Source organism: Schistocerca cancellata, chromosome 1, assembly GCF_023864275.1.
Source record: "Schistocerca cancellata isolate TAMUIC-IGC-003103 chromosome 1, iqSchCanc2.1, whole genome shotgun sequence".
In the NCBI taxonomy this organism is placed as follows: domain Eukaryota; kingdom Metazoa; phylum Arthropoda; class Insecta; order Orthoptera; family Acrididae; genus Schistocerca; species Schistocerca cancellata.
In genome coordinates, this window is record NC_064626.1 from 1,057,632,860 (window position 1) to 1,057,648,896 (window position 16,037).

Here is a 16,037-nt window from a genome sequence, read left to right on the forward strand (position 1 = left end):
GTTCAACGTGCACTATTGTTTCTGTAGAATCACTATATAGCGTTTAGCTATGCCCGACGTAAATTCTGAATGCTTGGTATGACGGCTGTGGGAATAAACACACGAATCTTACCTTTCTAACGTGTTTTCTTACATTAGGTGTAATAGGGCAGGCGTTTGAAGAAAGTCTTCTTCTTACGGGAGGACAGTGGTTTGTGGCGCTGTTGTCTTGATATTATTTCATCAAGTTCCATACATGTTATGTCGTTGGACTTCTTTTAGAATTTATTTCAAATGCCATAAAAGAAAAGAATATAGTTATATCACAAACAGAAACTCGGTGTTGTAATTCGGTGATATAAACGACAAAATTTACTTGCCAGCATCAGGAAATTCGCCATATTGTGTGCTGTAACTTGGCGAAAACCGCACTTCGATATGTCTACTCGTACTGGTTTTATCTGGAAGGGTCTTTCTTAACTGCGTCACCCTGTATATAGAGAGGACGTACACAATGACGCAGATGAAACAAATTTTTATTTATTTTATTTATTTCATATCCACAATTACAGTCTATTATCTGGGAAACTAATGCCTATCAAACATCTCACATTTTCCTGTATACTAAAATGTCTACATTAATTATTTATTCCTGGTACTTATAAACATTACGATCAAACAAACTAAGTATACGAGTTAGGGTGGGAGAGCTGAAAGGAGTTGACCTCAGCTAAAGGACCTCAACCATACTGAGGACGGTTTCAGGAAAGAACTGCCTGGAAATACCCTAATTAAGTTAATAACGATGTACGTCACTATGTAGCTAAAGATTACAAAATGTGACTCTCCAAGGAAATATCAGTCACTGTACTGTTGGTACATGGTGCTTTCGACTAATGATTATGCCGATAACTATTCTGCGTCTATAGTCACGACTTACTGGCTTTCGTCTAAAACAGACGTGGAGCCTGCGAGAGTCGCTCACGTACGGCAGGTTGCTGTGCAATATGTCAGTAATGCAGCGCTTCGTCTTCTCCGATCTAGTGCTGGAAGCTTCTGAGCTGAATGTTATGTGTAGTTGCTTACTAGGATGAGAATACGACAGAGAGATCGCACCTTAAGTAGCCTTCTAATTTTTGTTTGGTAACTAGGCCTTCGAGAAGCAGCATTTTTTAATTACTATTTTGTAGTGTAAGCACTAGGTAAAGTCTGAAGTTTCAATTGTGGATGAGCTATTTCGGTTGCTCAAAACGGTATACCAAGAGTGTATGACAAGAAAACAATAAATCTGTAGTCTGAGTTTAAGGTTAAAAGACTGACTTTTTTTTAAAAGTAGGTAGCAACGCCGTGCGCCTGAATTTTAAAACGAAGTGAGCTATTAGATCATTTTATTTTGAGTAACATAAACAGTTACTTGAAAGTAAACGACAGAGAATTTTACATCATTAAATTTCGAGAATATATACTATCAAAGTATTATAGAAAAGAGATTACTTTTGCCCATTAAGTAAAAAAGATAAAAAGGCAAAGTCTGAATATCCATATTTGAGATTTAAATGCAAAATTTTTATTAATTACGTGCTAGTTACCTGTTAATTATAGACCTACGGACAGCTAATGGTGAAAACGATCCCGATCTGTATCAACAAAGTCATATTCATTCAACGATACGCAGCCAATTTACGAAAATAGTAGTTAGGTGCCTAATATTCAGGCTGACTGGATTTAGGTGCTTTATTTTAAATTTAGTTACGTACAGGAAAATAAGGCCAGAGAAGTTAGCTGGTGTAAAATTGCAGCATCAGTGGCGCAACGATGTAAAAATATCGTTATCGGCCGTCACAAGATTATCTCTGGCGCATGGAAAATACGTACGCTCACGAAGTAAATGTGCACCGTCCAGTAAAGAAAGATCTGTTTAGCAATATACAGTTAAACTTGAAAGGTAATGAGCCGTACTTACGGATTTCTCGGACATATACGCTGCTTTGCTATATCAAGTACCGACTGAGTTCACGAACTGTTCAAATGGTTCAAATGGCTCTGAGCACTAGGGGACTTAACTTCTGAGGTCATCAGTCCCCTAGAACTTAGAACTACTTAAACCCAACTAACCTAAGAACACCGTGGCGGTCGCGCTGTTCCAGACTGTAGCAACTCGAACCGCTCGGCCACCCCGGCCGGCTCACGAACTGTAGCCCCCGGGTCGTGTTTGGTTTAAGTTGCGCCCAATTAAAACATAATAACCGTAAGCGAACCCAATACTGCCCTGTGGAAAAAAATGTGTGGTATTGTTTTACACTAAGTAAGAGCTGCAGCTGATCCCAATGTCCCAGGTGACGTACAGAACCGGTACTTCATGTTTCTTATAACGACAACGGAATAGGGAACGAAACAGACACTTATTGGTTACTTCATGGGGATAAACATCAGTACCCACGAAAAATACTTTCCGCAACAAGGTACTGGTCATACTGTGGAACAATTCATCGCGTCTATCAGATAAGCAACTACTGGATATAATGGCATTGAAGTCCAAGTGATGAAGCATATTATTGACCAGCTGCTGCACACTGTATTAGATAACTTCAACCACTCCTGAACCACGTTTTCCCTGAGGCCGTGAAACAGGTACATGTCAAGCCACTAAATACAAAACGACGTTTCCAAAGCACCTGTCGATTATTTGTATCTTCTCTGAACTTTGAATATGTAGTTCACGATCAGATAACAACTACCTAACTACGAAGAGTCCATTAGACGAATACCGATCAGTTATCCGTTAACATCGCTGCACAACATGTGCTTCACTAAAAGTTACAGACGAGCCGAAGCTTGCCACGGATAGACAGGAGTGTCCCTCATTTGCTTCTTAGGGTTTAGAAAAGCCTATGACACCGTCAGTTTGACATTTTACTTGTCAAATTTAGCAGATTAAATTTCTCTTCTAGTGCAGTGCAATGATTTGGATCGTACCAGACGTCTTGCCAACAATGCATCATGTACGGTACATCATGCCCCGTACCATGAAGTCACAATGGATACAGATAGTATCAGGTGTCTCTCAAGGTTCAGTATTGGGTCCTGTACTCCTGAGAGTGTGTGTCAGTGATATGTCATTAGTCCTGCTACAAAAGATGACATCGATTTGGATATTAGTGCTAAACCAATAAATGTGACAAAATCACTCGAGTATTTCTATGGTACTTGTGTGCATTAACAAAACTGACACGGAATATTTGGTTGAAGCTCAACCCATCCGAAATTCAAACGGTTCTGACCGGGAATCTCTACCATCTTTAGTCCTAAATGGGACAGATGTCAACCCTCATCTTGAGGGGTAATAATAAATGAAAGAATAAACTGGGCTGAGCGCATAACTGCTATGTGCAAGAACGTATTATAACCTCTGGTGCCCTACAAAAACACTAAAGCTCTTCTATTTTGACCTAAAATTGAAGCTTGTAGAATAACTTTTACTTTCAGTTGTCGGGGGCAGTGACTCCAAGGTCTTTCTCAAAATAACTCACGGTATTTGAGTAGTTTGATGAACGCCTGTGTCCGATGTATCTGTCATGTGATCATATGGCACCACTGTATGCACAGCTATCTTGGCTACGATCAAACTCACAGATTTCTAAACACTGTTTCCCCAAATATCATATCAACGTACATCGTCCCTTATCTCTCATCTCGACCTTAACGCTTTTGTCTGAACAACATGGCAGAACCCCTCGTTCCCGTTAGCGCAAAAAACCTTTCTGTCCCACTGGCAGGCTCGCAAGTGATGTTACAGCTCATATTAACGTAACTACTTCTTAGTACCACTTATTCACACCATCTTTACATTTATAAAATTATTTTTAAATCTTTTAATATTATTTTATTACTTATTATCATCAGAAAACAGTGACAGACATTTTTTTTATATTTTTCAAAGCCTTGAGAATGCTTAGCACAATCCAAATGTCTTATGTTCCCTGTGTTTGGTACCTACCGAAGTCGAGGTGAATTAATTGTTTGCTTTGACCTAAAGCCAAAATTAGGATTTGTGCGTCTTCGTATTTACACTTATTGCTTCAAGAGAATGGGCTTTTCTACCACGCGTCATGATCTACAATCACGGCTCTAATCTGGCCGTGCCTACCAATATTTGTGAAAGTCTGCAGAAGTTCTACTGCATTCCTTTCTGTACTATCACTCCTGAAAGACGGGTCTTGAATCAATTCCCTATCCATTACATGTTTTTAAAATGATTTCTCCTTCGGCATGTTAAACAAGTTACATGGGCCGAGTGGAATGTCAGATCCCTTAATCAGGCAGGTAGGTTAGAAAATTTAAAAAGGGAAATGGATAGGTTAAAGTTAGACATAGTGGGAATTAGCGAAGTTGGGTGGAAGGGGGACCAAGACTTTTGGTCAGGTGAATACAGGGTTATAAATACAAAATAAAATAGGGGTAATGGAGGAGTAGGTTTAATAATGAATAAAAAATAGGAGTGCGGGTAAGCTACTACAAACAGCATAGTGAACGCATTATTGTGGCCAAGATAGACACGAAGCCCACGCCGACTACAGTAGTACAAGTTTATATGCCAACTAGCTCTGCAGATGACGAAGAAATTGAAGAAATGTATGATGAGATAAACGAAATTATTCAGACAGTGAAGGGAGACGAAAATTTAATAGTCATGGGTGACTGGAATTCGATAGTAGGAAAAGGAAGAGAAGGAAACGTAGTGAATGAATATGGATTTAAGGTAAGAAATGAAAGGGGAAGCCGCCTGGTAGAACTTCGCACAGAGCATAACTTAATCATAGCTAACACTTGTTTCAAGAACCATTAAAGGAGGTTGCATACATGGAAGAGGCCTGGAGATACTGACAGGTTTCAGATAGATTATATAACGGATAAGACAGAGATTTAGGAACCAGGTTTTAAACTATAAGACATTTCCAGGGGCAGATGTGGACTCTGGCCACAATTAATTGGTTATGAACTGTAGATAAAAACTGTAGAAACTGCAAAAATCTGCGAATTTAAGGAGATGGGTCCTGGATAAACTGACTAAACGAGAGGTTGTACAGAGTTTCAGGGAGAGCATAAGGGAACAATTAACAAGAATGGGGGAAAATACAGTAGAAGAAGAGTGGGTAGCTTTGAGAGATGAAATAGTGAAGGCAGTAGAGGATCAAGTAGGTAAAAACACGAGGGCTAGGAGAAAGCCTTGGGTGACAGAAGGAATATTGAATTTAATTGATGAAAGGAGAAAATATAAAAATGCAGTAAATGAAGCAGGTAAAAGGGAATACAAACGTCTCAAAAATGAGATCGACAGTAAGTGCAAAAGGGATAAGCAGGCATGGGTAGAGGACAAATGTAAAGATGTAGAGGCGTATATCACTAGGGGTAAGATAGATACTGCCTACAAGAAAATTAGAGAGACCTTTGGAGAAAAGAGAACCACTAGTATGAATATCAAGAGCTCAGATGGAAACCCAGTTCTATGCAAAGAAGGGGGAGTAGAAAGGTGGAAGGAGTATATAGAGGGTCTACACAAGGGCGATGTACTTGAGGGCAATATTATGGAAATGGAAGAGGATGTAGATGAAGATGAAATGGGAGATATGATACTGCGTGAAGAGTTTGACAGAGCACTGAAAGACCTAAGTCGATACAAGGCCCCGGGAGTGAACAACATTTCATTAGAACTACTGACAGCCTTGGGAGAGCCAGTCCTGACAAAACTCTACCATATGGTGAGGAAAATGTATGAGTCAGGCGAAATACCCTCAGACTTCAAGAAGAATATAATAATTCCAATCCCAAAGAAAGCAGATGTTTCCAGATGTGAAAATTCCCTAACTATCAGTTTAATAAGTCACGGCTGCAAAATACTAACGCGAATTCTTTACAGACGAATGGAAAAACTTTTAGAAACCGACCTCGGGGGAGATCAGTTTGGATTCCGTAGAAATATTGGAACTCGTGAGGCAGTACTGACCCTACGACTTATCTTAGAAGCTAGATTAAGAAAAAGGCAAACCTACGTTTCTAGCATTTGTAGACTTAGAGAAAGCTTTTGACAATGTTGACTGGAATATTCTCTTTCAAATTCTGAAGGTGGCAGGGATAAAATACAGGGAGCGAAAGGCTACTTACAATTTGTACAGAAACCAGATGGCAGTTATAAGAGTCGAGGGACATGAAAGGAAAGCAGTGGTTGGGAAGGGAGTGAGACAGGGTTGTAGCCTCTCCCCGATGTTATTCAATCTGTATATTGAGCAAGCAGTAAAGGAAACAAAAGAAAAATTCGAAGTAGGTATTAAAATTCATGGAGAAGAAATACAAACTTTAAGCTTCGCCGATGACATTGCAAATCTGTCAGAGACAGCAAAGGACCTGGAAGACCAGTTGAACGGAATGGACAGTGTCTTGCAAGGAGGATATAAGATGAACATCAACAAAAGCAAAACGAGGATAATGGAATGCAGTCGAATTAAGTCACCCCGGAATTAGATGAGACACTGACTCTGCAACGAAGTGTTCATTGTCATGGAACATCCTGACAGTTATCCTGTTAGAATAGGCCATCGCCATTGGTTAAGACACCAAATCTGAAGGGTGCAGGTGGTCCGTAATAATGTTTACGTAGTCCTCAGCTGCCAATTTGTCTTCATTTCTACCACAGTTTTCATACAACTGCACGTGAATATATCCCACACCGCCGCCATTGACCCGTATCTGAAGCGGGGTACATCTTTCGAGCAGCTGTTTGCCTGGATGATGCTGTGTCCGAATACGACAATCGACCTGATAAGAGGAACGATAATTCATACCACCACGCAATTTCAGTGCCCAAGCTCGATGACGCTACGCCCACTGCCAACGTAATTGACGATGTATTAGGGTCAACACGGGGACGCACACGGTTCCTATGCTTGTCATATGCGTTTCACGGTGCTTTTCGAAACTTCTGCGCCCACAGTAGCATTGTACTCTGTCAGTCTTCCACAGTCCACCGGTACCTTGCTTTACCTCGACGGCAACCCTGCGACCTTCACCTTTTCTGATGTGTGGATGTCCAACACGTTATCACCTACTCGTGGCCTGTGTGTCCTTCAACCACTCTCGAAAGACGCTGACAGTAGCACAGGGACAGTCGACCAGCTTTACTGTTTCTGAGACGCTCGTTCCCTGGTGGTGGATGGTAACAACCTGCCCTTTATCAGCGTCATTTATGGTGGGGATTCCCCCATCTGCGATCCCTGTCGTCTCTAGAATGGTTTGTATATATCGCTTGCCCACGTCACCAGGCGGCATTCAGTCTTGCGCAGAGCAGTGGTCATAACACGTGACTAGTCACCCCCCATGAGGCAGACTTGTCGCCTTCGAGCGCTATAGATCGTGCAGATTTGGTACAGGCGACGTTTTACTGCATGACACACACCTTCAATACATCAGTTGTTGAAGTCGACAACAGCACGCTGTTATGCAGCAGGAATAGTTTTCAGGTTTGGGTGAGTTTGTGCGTTATTTAACTAGACAAACACAGCAGAATGTGTGCGAGACGTGTGATGACAATCAGTTGTCGATCCCTGTTTACAAACCTTACGCATCAGGATGACCAGCGTGCATCAACTGACGGATTTCTATGACAGATGTCTAAGACAACAAAAGGAAAGAAAAATAAATAAGCACCATCCGAATGGGACGGAAATCGATGGATGTGAGGTGCATATACAGACAAACAAATGATTAAAATTTCAGAAAAATTGGACAATTTATTCCAGTCACAAATTGAGCGAGTCAATAATGTATTGTTTCACCTCTGGCCCCTATGCAAGCAGATATTACGGATGACATTGGTTGACTCGGTTGTTGGATATCCTCCTAAGGAACATTGCGCCGAATTCTGTCTAAGTGGCAAATTATATCGCCAAAATAGCACGCTGGTTTGGACGGCTCTCCTCATAATGCTCCATAATGCTCTTAACTGGGGAGAGATCCGGCGAACTTGCTGGCCACCGTAGGGTTTCGCAAGCATGAAGACAAGCAGTAGAAACACTCATAGTGTGCAGGCGGGCATTATCTTGCTGTCTTGAAAGCCCAAGATGGCTTTGCGTGAAGGGCAACAAAACCAGAAGTAGAATATCGTCGACGTACCGCTGTGCTGTAATGGTGCCGCGGACAACAACCAAGGAGTTCCATCAATGAAATGAAATGGCACTCCTGTTTGTTGGGCCATGTGGCGGGCGGCAGTCAGGTTGTATCCCGTCACTGTACGGGGCGTCTCGAAACTCGTCTTCGCTAGTCATGGGGGCTCATTTCGGAACGGGACTCGTCACTGACGACCACTGCAGTCAATTAAATTCCAGGCCAAATGCGCTCGACTCCACTGCATACGGGCTTGGTGTACAAAGGTCAAGGAACATCGTGAGATCAGCTACCTTTCCGTGAGCTATCTACTAATGGTCCTTACCGTAACTAAAGCACGTCCAATCTGTGAAAATAATGACTCTGGGGCTATGACGATTCTACGATCCTCACGTTCTGTAGCCTCTCTTGGTCGACGGTTCCTTCCTTTTTCACACTGTGTTCGGCCATTGTTGACACATCCCCGCCAACTTTCTCGCTCCTGTTCAAACGTCGAGCCTTTTGTCAGTTGCTTCAACCGTGTTCTTTGAGCCCAACTACATGCCCTTTCTCAAATGCTGACGTCTGAGTGAATTGTTCACGTACCTGCTAGGCACAGTTACTGTCCGACTGAGTACACGTAATAACATTCACAAAGGTTTCACGCCGCTGTATCGACATGTCCCGAGTTTAGTACCCTTGCCAACTGCACGGTGACATTGCACTGCAGCGTCACATATTCGTCCATTGGCCGAAAAAAAAGTTTACTGTTTAGCATTTTCCGTCGATACATGTATGTCAGTTTGGTCGGTGGTAGTGTAATGTAGCATTAAACGTGTGGCGCACTCGGATGCTGCGATTGTGCGTAGAATGTGGGGAATTTCTCAGCGGAACACTTGCTTCCCGGAAAGTGACTGCCCTGGAATACCAAGTGTTTTAGCCGGTGACGAGACTTATAGCACAGCAATCACAAAATAATCTTGATCGTCCTTTGGGAGTTGTCGATACTGATGCGTGCTCCTCGTCAGACCGCCTCGCCAGTCGCGGACCGCGCCGCGTCGCTCTGGGGCTTCTAGCTTCAGCGTAGCGTATGTCGGCCTCCTCCGCCCCTTCTCGAGCGCCGGGGACAGCAGCTGTCAGTCGCAGCGCTCGCCCTTCTCCCGCACCCGCCATTGCTATTCACGCCCTCGAGCTACAGACCGCGCCACGATCCACCGACCGTTTGTGGCTGCTCGGCGGCTATACGTCGTCACTTCCCATCAGCTTCGCGATACGGACTCAGACAACTAGACCTGTACCTAGACAGTCGATGTAGTGCAAGTCATAGTTTTTTCTTGGGGGGGGGGGGGGCGGGCAGGAGGGAGAGGTCATCAGTCTCTGCGGAGCTGGCTCTACAGCAAATTTTCACACAATTGACAGAATATAACTGGTGCTCCATTTCCCTCCCTCAGACGTTAGTTCCTTTTTCTCTGGCTGGTCTACAGGTACGTACATACTCCGCAATTCACAGTAAGGCGGGTGGCGGGGGCTACTCTCTACCACCTCTAGTCGTTTGCGTCCCTGTTCCATCCGCAGACAGAGCGAGGAGAAAAATGGCTATCTATACTCCTCCGTATGAGCCCTAATTTCTCATATCTTCCTGGTCCTTACGCGAAACGTGTGTCGGTGGCAGTAGGATCGTTCTGCAGTTAAATTCCGATTCTCTAAATGTTCTCATTAATGTTCCTCGAAAACAACGTCGCTTTTCCTCTTGGGATTCCCATTTGAGGTTTTGAAGCATCTCTGCAACACTTGCGTGTTGATCGCACCGGTCGGTAACAAATCTAGCAGCCCGCCTCTGAAGCGTTTCGATGTCTTCTATAATCCTACTTGATGTGGATCCCAAACACTAGAGTATCACTCAAGAATAGGTCGCACCAACGCCCTACATGCGGTCTTCTTTACAGATGAAAGACACTTTCCTAGAATTCTCCCAATAAACCGAAGCCTACTATTCACCATCCCTACCACAATCCTCAAATGTTCGATCCATTTCCTATCGCTTTGAAACGCTACGCCCAGATATTTAAATGATTATACTGTGACAAGCAGCACATTAAAAATACTCTATCACAAAGTATGGATTTGTTTCTTCAACTCATCCGCACTAACTTACATTCTTCCACATTTAGAGCCAGCTGTCATTCACCACACCAACTAGAAATTTTGTCTCAGTCACGTTGTGTGATCCTGCAGTCTCTCACTTTTGACACTATCCCGCTTACCATAACATCATCAGAAAACAAACGCTTTCTAATAGATCATTTATGTACATGGAAAATAACAGCTGTCCTGCCACACTTCCCTGAGACACTCCTGAAGATACACTTGTCTCTGATGAACACACGCCGTCGAAGACATCGTGCTGGGTTCTATACTTAAGAGGTGTTCGAGCTAATCACATATCTGGGAATCTATTCCGTATGTTCCACCTTCGTTAACAGTTTGCAGTGGGCTACCGTGTCAAATGCTTTTGGAAATGTAGAAATATATAATCTGCCTGTTCACCTTCATCTTTAGCTCCCAGTACATCAAGTGAGAGAAAGGCAAGCTTAGTTTTACACTAGCAATGCTTTCTGAAACCGTGCTGATCCGTGGACAAAAGCTTTGCTGTCTCTAGAAAATTTATTACATTCGAACTCTGAATATGTTCTAGAATTCTGCAGCAACCCGATGTTTGTTGGTCTCTTGGCAAGACCTTCAAAAAGAAATCCGAATGTAGTGACGGCAGAAAAGACCTGTTTTTTCTTCTCTTAAACTATTCTACATAGACACTGCTTTGTAACATAAATGAATTTCTGAATTTTATCTCGTGCTACAAACGGAAGGAAAAGAATCATTCATTCCCATTTCAGATACGAGAGTGAGTCAATAAATAAGTCGCAAAAGACAGAGTACCGAATACCGTTTTTAAGTTTCACGTCTATTCGTATGCAGAAGGTGACAGCACATGTCAGGTGGAAGGGAGCCGCAGTCAGACCAACATGGCAGCTCTACTATGGGTGTGTACCCGACTAGAACGACGATATTTTGTGAGCCGAGGTACTGTCTCGTATACGGTTCGATCTTTATTTCGTGGAAATTTGTGTTCAGCTTGGTTCAGGAATTCAGCAGAGGACAAGAGAAATCACAAACAAGGAGCTTCCCGGCCGCACTGGCTATCCAATGATGGCATGTTGTTTCCCCGTCAATGGGTATTTCACTACCCCGGGGACATATGGGGATTGTGCGTTGCAGAATTTTAAGGAAGCACATTTGTTATACCCGTAGAGGTGATTCACAAATGCGAACGCCACCAAAATATTTATACACTGAGGCGACAAAAGTCGTGGGATGGCGATATGCACACATACAGATGGCGGCAGTACCGCGTTCGCAAGGTGTAAAAGGGCACTGCGTTGGCGCAGCTGTCATTTGCACTCAGGTGATTCCTGTGAACAGCTTGCCGATGAGATTACGGCCGCTCCAGCGGAATTAACAGACTTTGAACGCGGAATGCTAGTAATAGCTCTCCGCATGGAACATTCCATTCCGAAATTAGTTAGGAAATTCAATATTCCGAGAGTCACAGTGTCAAGCCTGTGCCGAGAATATCAAATTACCGGTCATTACTTCTCACCACGGACAAAGCAGTGACCGACGGCGTTCACTTAACGACCTAGAGGTATCAGCAAAACTGCGTAAAAAACGCGGAAATCAATGTGGGACGTACGACGAATGTATCCCGGTAGGACAGTGCGGCGAAAATTGGAGTTTATGGGCTATCGAAATAGACGACCGATTCAACTGCGTTTGTTAATAGCACGACATCGCCTCCAGCGTCTATCCTGGGCCCGTTGCCGTATCGGTTGGACCGTAGACGACTGGGAGACCGTGGCCTCGTCAAATGAGTCCCGCTTTCGGTTGCTAAGAGCTGATGGTAGGGTTAGAGTGTGGCGCTTGCTTCTCGACGCCATGGATCCAAGTTGTAACCACGACCCTATGCAAGATGATTGTGGTTCCATAACGGTGTGGGCTGCGTTTTCGACTGGGTGTTACGGGTCCAACTGAACCGATCATTACCTGGAAATGGTTACTTTCGGCTACTAGGAGACCACTTTCAGTCATTCGTTCATGGACTGCGTGTTCCCAAACAAAAATGGAATTTTTGTGGATGAGAGTGGTCATATCACCTATCCACAACTGTTCGCGATTGGTTTGGCGAACTTTCTTGACAATTCGAGCGAATGATTTGGCCACTCAGATCGCCCTACATGAATCCCATCGAACATTTATGCCACATAATCAAGAGAATCACATCGTGCACAAAATACTACACCGGCAATACTTTCGCAATTCTGGGTGGCTATAGGAGTAGCATGGCTCAGTATTTCTGTTGGGGCTTCCATCTTGTTGAGTTACTGCCAAGTCGCGTTCCTGTACTACACCAGGCGAAAGGAGGTCCGACTCGATGATGACTTTCATCATCTCAGTGTATGCTGCGGGCTTTTAACCCCATATAGAACTATCGGATACGTGTTTAAGTTTGCAAGAGCAGTAAGTTGAAAAGGAAAATAAATTTCAGGCTAGCACTGGGGGCTTTGAGGTCTCTGTCCTAGTTTGCAGCGTACTAATGGACTCCCCTTCGTAATTCCGTGCTCCGGGTTTAGATGAAAGGAAACAATAAAAATAATACAATAAATGACTATTGTAATACAAAATAGTAACAAAATTCTGCAAGACAGCGCTGATTTTCTTTTAGCTGCACTGGAAACTTCAGATTTCCGCTGTCTTGATGGACTTAATAACTTGCGAAATGTGGGTCTCGTGTAGTGCAAGGATCGGGCCGGTTTCTGCAGACCAGTAGATGTGGCTCCTTTAGGTTAGCACACTTACAGAACCCGTCTTCATTCATGAAGATATTACGCATGTCTTGCATCGTGACACTCCTATCCTCAGTTGGTTTAGTGACTTCCGTGTCACGGACGGCATTTGAAATGCCGCGGCATGTTCTTCTTTGAGTTTCCCTCAAACCTTTCGGTTAATGAAGCTCTACTGTACGGGTTCCAGGTGTTGATGGAATTTCTCAGATTGTGCTCAAGAAGCTCCTCCTTGCACTCAGCCGAGGTTTTTCTGGTTCATGTTCGAATACGGCGTGTGTGGAATTGATTTCCTGCTTCTTTTTCTCCATTTCTATGCCTGTTCTTCTGAGCACGTCAGGTGACGCTATACCAATAAGGAATTACTCGTAGGCAACTAGTTATGTTGCGTAAAGTTTCATTCAACTCTGTATTCACCTGTTTGGCATGTCTGGAATTTCACCATACTGGTGCCGCGTATCTGCTGCAGAGAAATGTAGCTCCATGGCAGATGTACGGAGCCATTTGGCTATGAGCTCCAGGTGGTACCAGTAACGTTACGTATTATTCCTGGCAGATACTAGTTTTTTAGTTTATTATGGAATTTTTTAATCTCATAATGTACAATTTACATCACTCTCCAACGTTGAAAAAGGAACAGAAATACAAAAAAAAGCATCTAACTCTACAGGGTGGTCCATTGATCGTGACCGGGCCAAATATCTCACGAAATAAGCGTCAAACGAGAAAACTGCAAAAAACGAAACTTGTCTAGCTTGAAGGGCGAAACCAGATGGCGCTATGGTTGGCCCGCTAGATGGCGCTGCCATAGCTCGAACGAATATCAACTGCGTTTTTTTTTTAAAAATAGGAACCCCCATTTTCTATTACATATTCGTGTAGTACGTAAAGAAATATGAATTTTTTAGTTGGACCATTTTTTTTCGCTTTGTGATAGGTGGCGCTGTAATAGTCACAAACATATGACTCACAATTTTAGACGAACAGTTGGTAACAGGTAGGTTTTTTAAATTAAAATACAGAACGTAGGTACCTTTGAACATTTTATTTCGGTTGTTCCAATGTGATACATGTACCTTTGTGACCTATCATTTCTGAGAACGCATGCTGTTACAGCGTGATTACTTGTAAATACCACATTAATGCATAAATGCTCAAAGTGATATCCGTCAACCTAAATGCATTTAACAATACGTGTAACGACATTTCTCTCAACAGTGAGTAGTTCGCCATCCGTAACGTTCGCACTTGCATTGACAATGCGCTGACGCATGCTGTCAGACGTTGTCGTGGATCACGATAGCAAATATCCTTCAACTTTCCCCACAGAAAGAAATCCGGGGACGTCAGATCCGGTGAACGTGCGGGCCATGGCATGGTGCTTCGACGACCAATCCACCTGTCATGAAATATGCTATTCAATACCGCTTCAACCTCACGTTAGCTATGTGCGGACATCTATCATGTTGGAAGTACATCGCCTTTCTGTCATCCCGTGAAACATCTTGTCGTAACATCGGTAGAACATTACGTAGGAAATCAGCATACATTGTACCATTTAGATTGCCATCTATAAAATGGGGGCCAGTTGTCCTTCCTCCGCCGGCCGCGGTGGTCTAGCGGTTCTAGGCGCTCAGCCCGGAACCGCGCGATTGCTACGGTCGCAGGTTCGAATCCTGCCTCGGGCATGGATGTGTGTGGTGTTCTTAGGTTAGTTAGGTTTAAGTAGTTCTAAGTTCTAGGGGACTGATGACCACAGATGTTAAGTCCCATAGTGCTCAGAGCCATTTGAACCATTTTTTTTTGTCCTTCCTCCCATAATGCCGCACCATACATTAACCCGCCAAGATCGCTGATGTTCCACTTGTCGCAGCCATCGTGGATTTTCCGTTGCCCAATAGATGCCGGTTTACGGTACCACTGTTGGTGAAATGCTTCGTCGCTAAAAACGCGTGCAAAATATCTGTCATTTTCCCGTAATTTCTCTTGTGTCCAGTGGCAGAACTGTACACGACGTTCAAAGTCGTCTCCATGCAATTCCTGGTGCGCAAAAATATGGTACGGGTGCAATCGATGCTGATGTAGCATTCTCAACACCGAAGTTTTTGAGATTCCCGATTTTCGAGCAATTGGTCTGTCACTGACGTGCCGATTAGCCGCGACAGCAGCTAAAACACCTACTTGGGCATCATCATTTGTTGCAGGTCGTGGTTGACGTTTCACACGTGGCTGGACACTTCCTGTTTCCTTAAATAATGTAACTATCCGGCGAACGGTCCAGACACTTGGATGATGTCGTCCAGGATACCGTTGGGCATTTTGATCACAATAGCCATACATCAACACGATATCGACCTTTTCCGCAATTGGTAAACGGTCCATTTTAACGCGGGTAATGTATCACCGTCCACACAGGCTGAATGTTACGTGATACCACGTACTTATACGTTTGTGACTATTACAGCGCCATCTGTCACAAAGCGCAAAAAGTGGTCCAACTAAAACATTCATATTTTTTTACGTACTACAGGAATATTTAATAAAAAATGGGGGTTTCGTATCTAAAAAAAACGCAGTTGATATCCGTTTGACCTATGGCAGCGCCATCTAGCGGACAAACCGTAGCGCTATCTGGTTTCCCCCTTCAAGCTAGACGAGTTTCGTTCTTTGTAGTTTTTTCGTTTGATGCTTAATTCGTGAGATATTTGGCCCAGTCACTATCAATGAACCATCCTGTATAGTGACGTGTTGAAGTTGAGACACTATTTAACTACGTATGTTATATGTTACATTTGAAAAGAACTCGTAAGAAAACAGCTAAATTTTATAACATTTTCTGCCAAAGTAGTTGAAAATTAATAAACATGGCCAAAATCTGTACGTTTGCAACCGGAAAAGAAAACAGAAATTTTTATGTGATAGAAACAACAATTCACACAAAGGATCTGGATTAGACTATTGATAATAGCATCAAGTTAAAGTGACACATCCGTCAATGAAATGGCGTCAGATGATAATATTTGC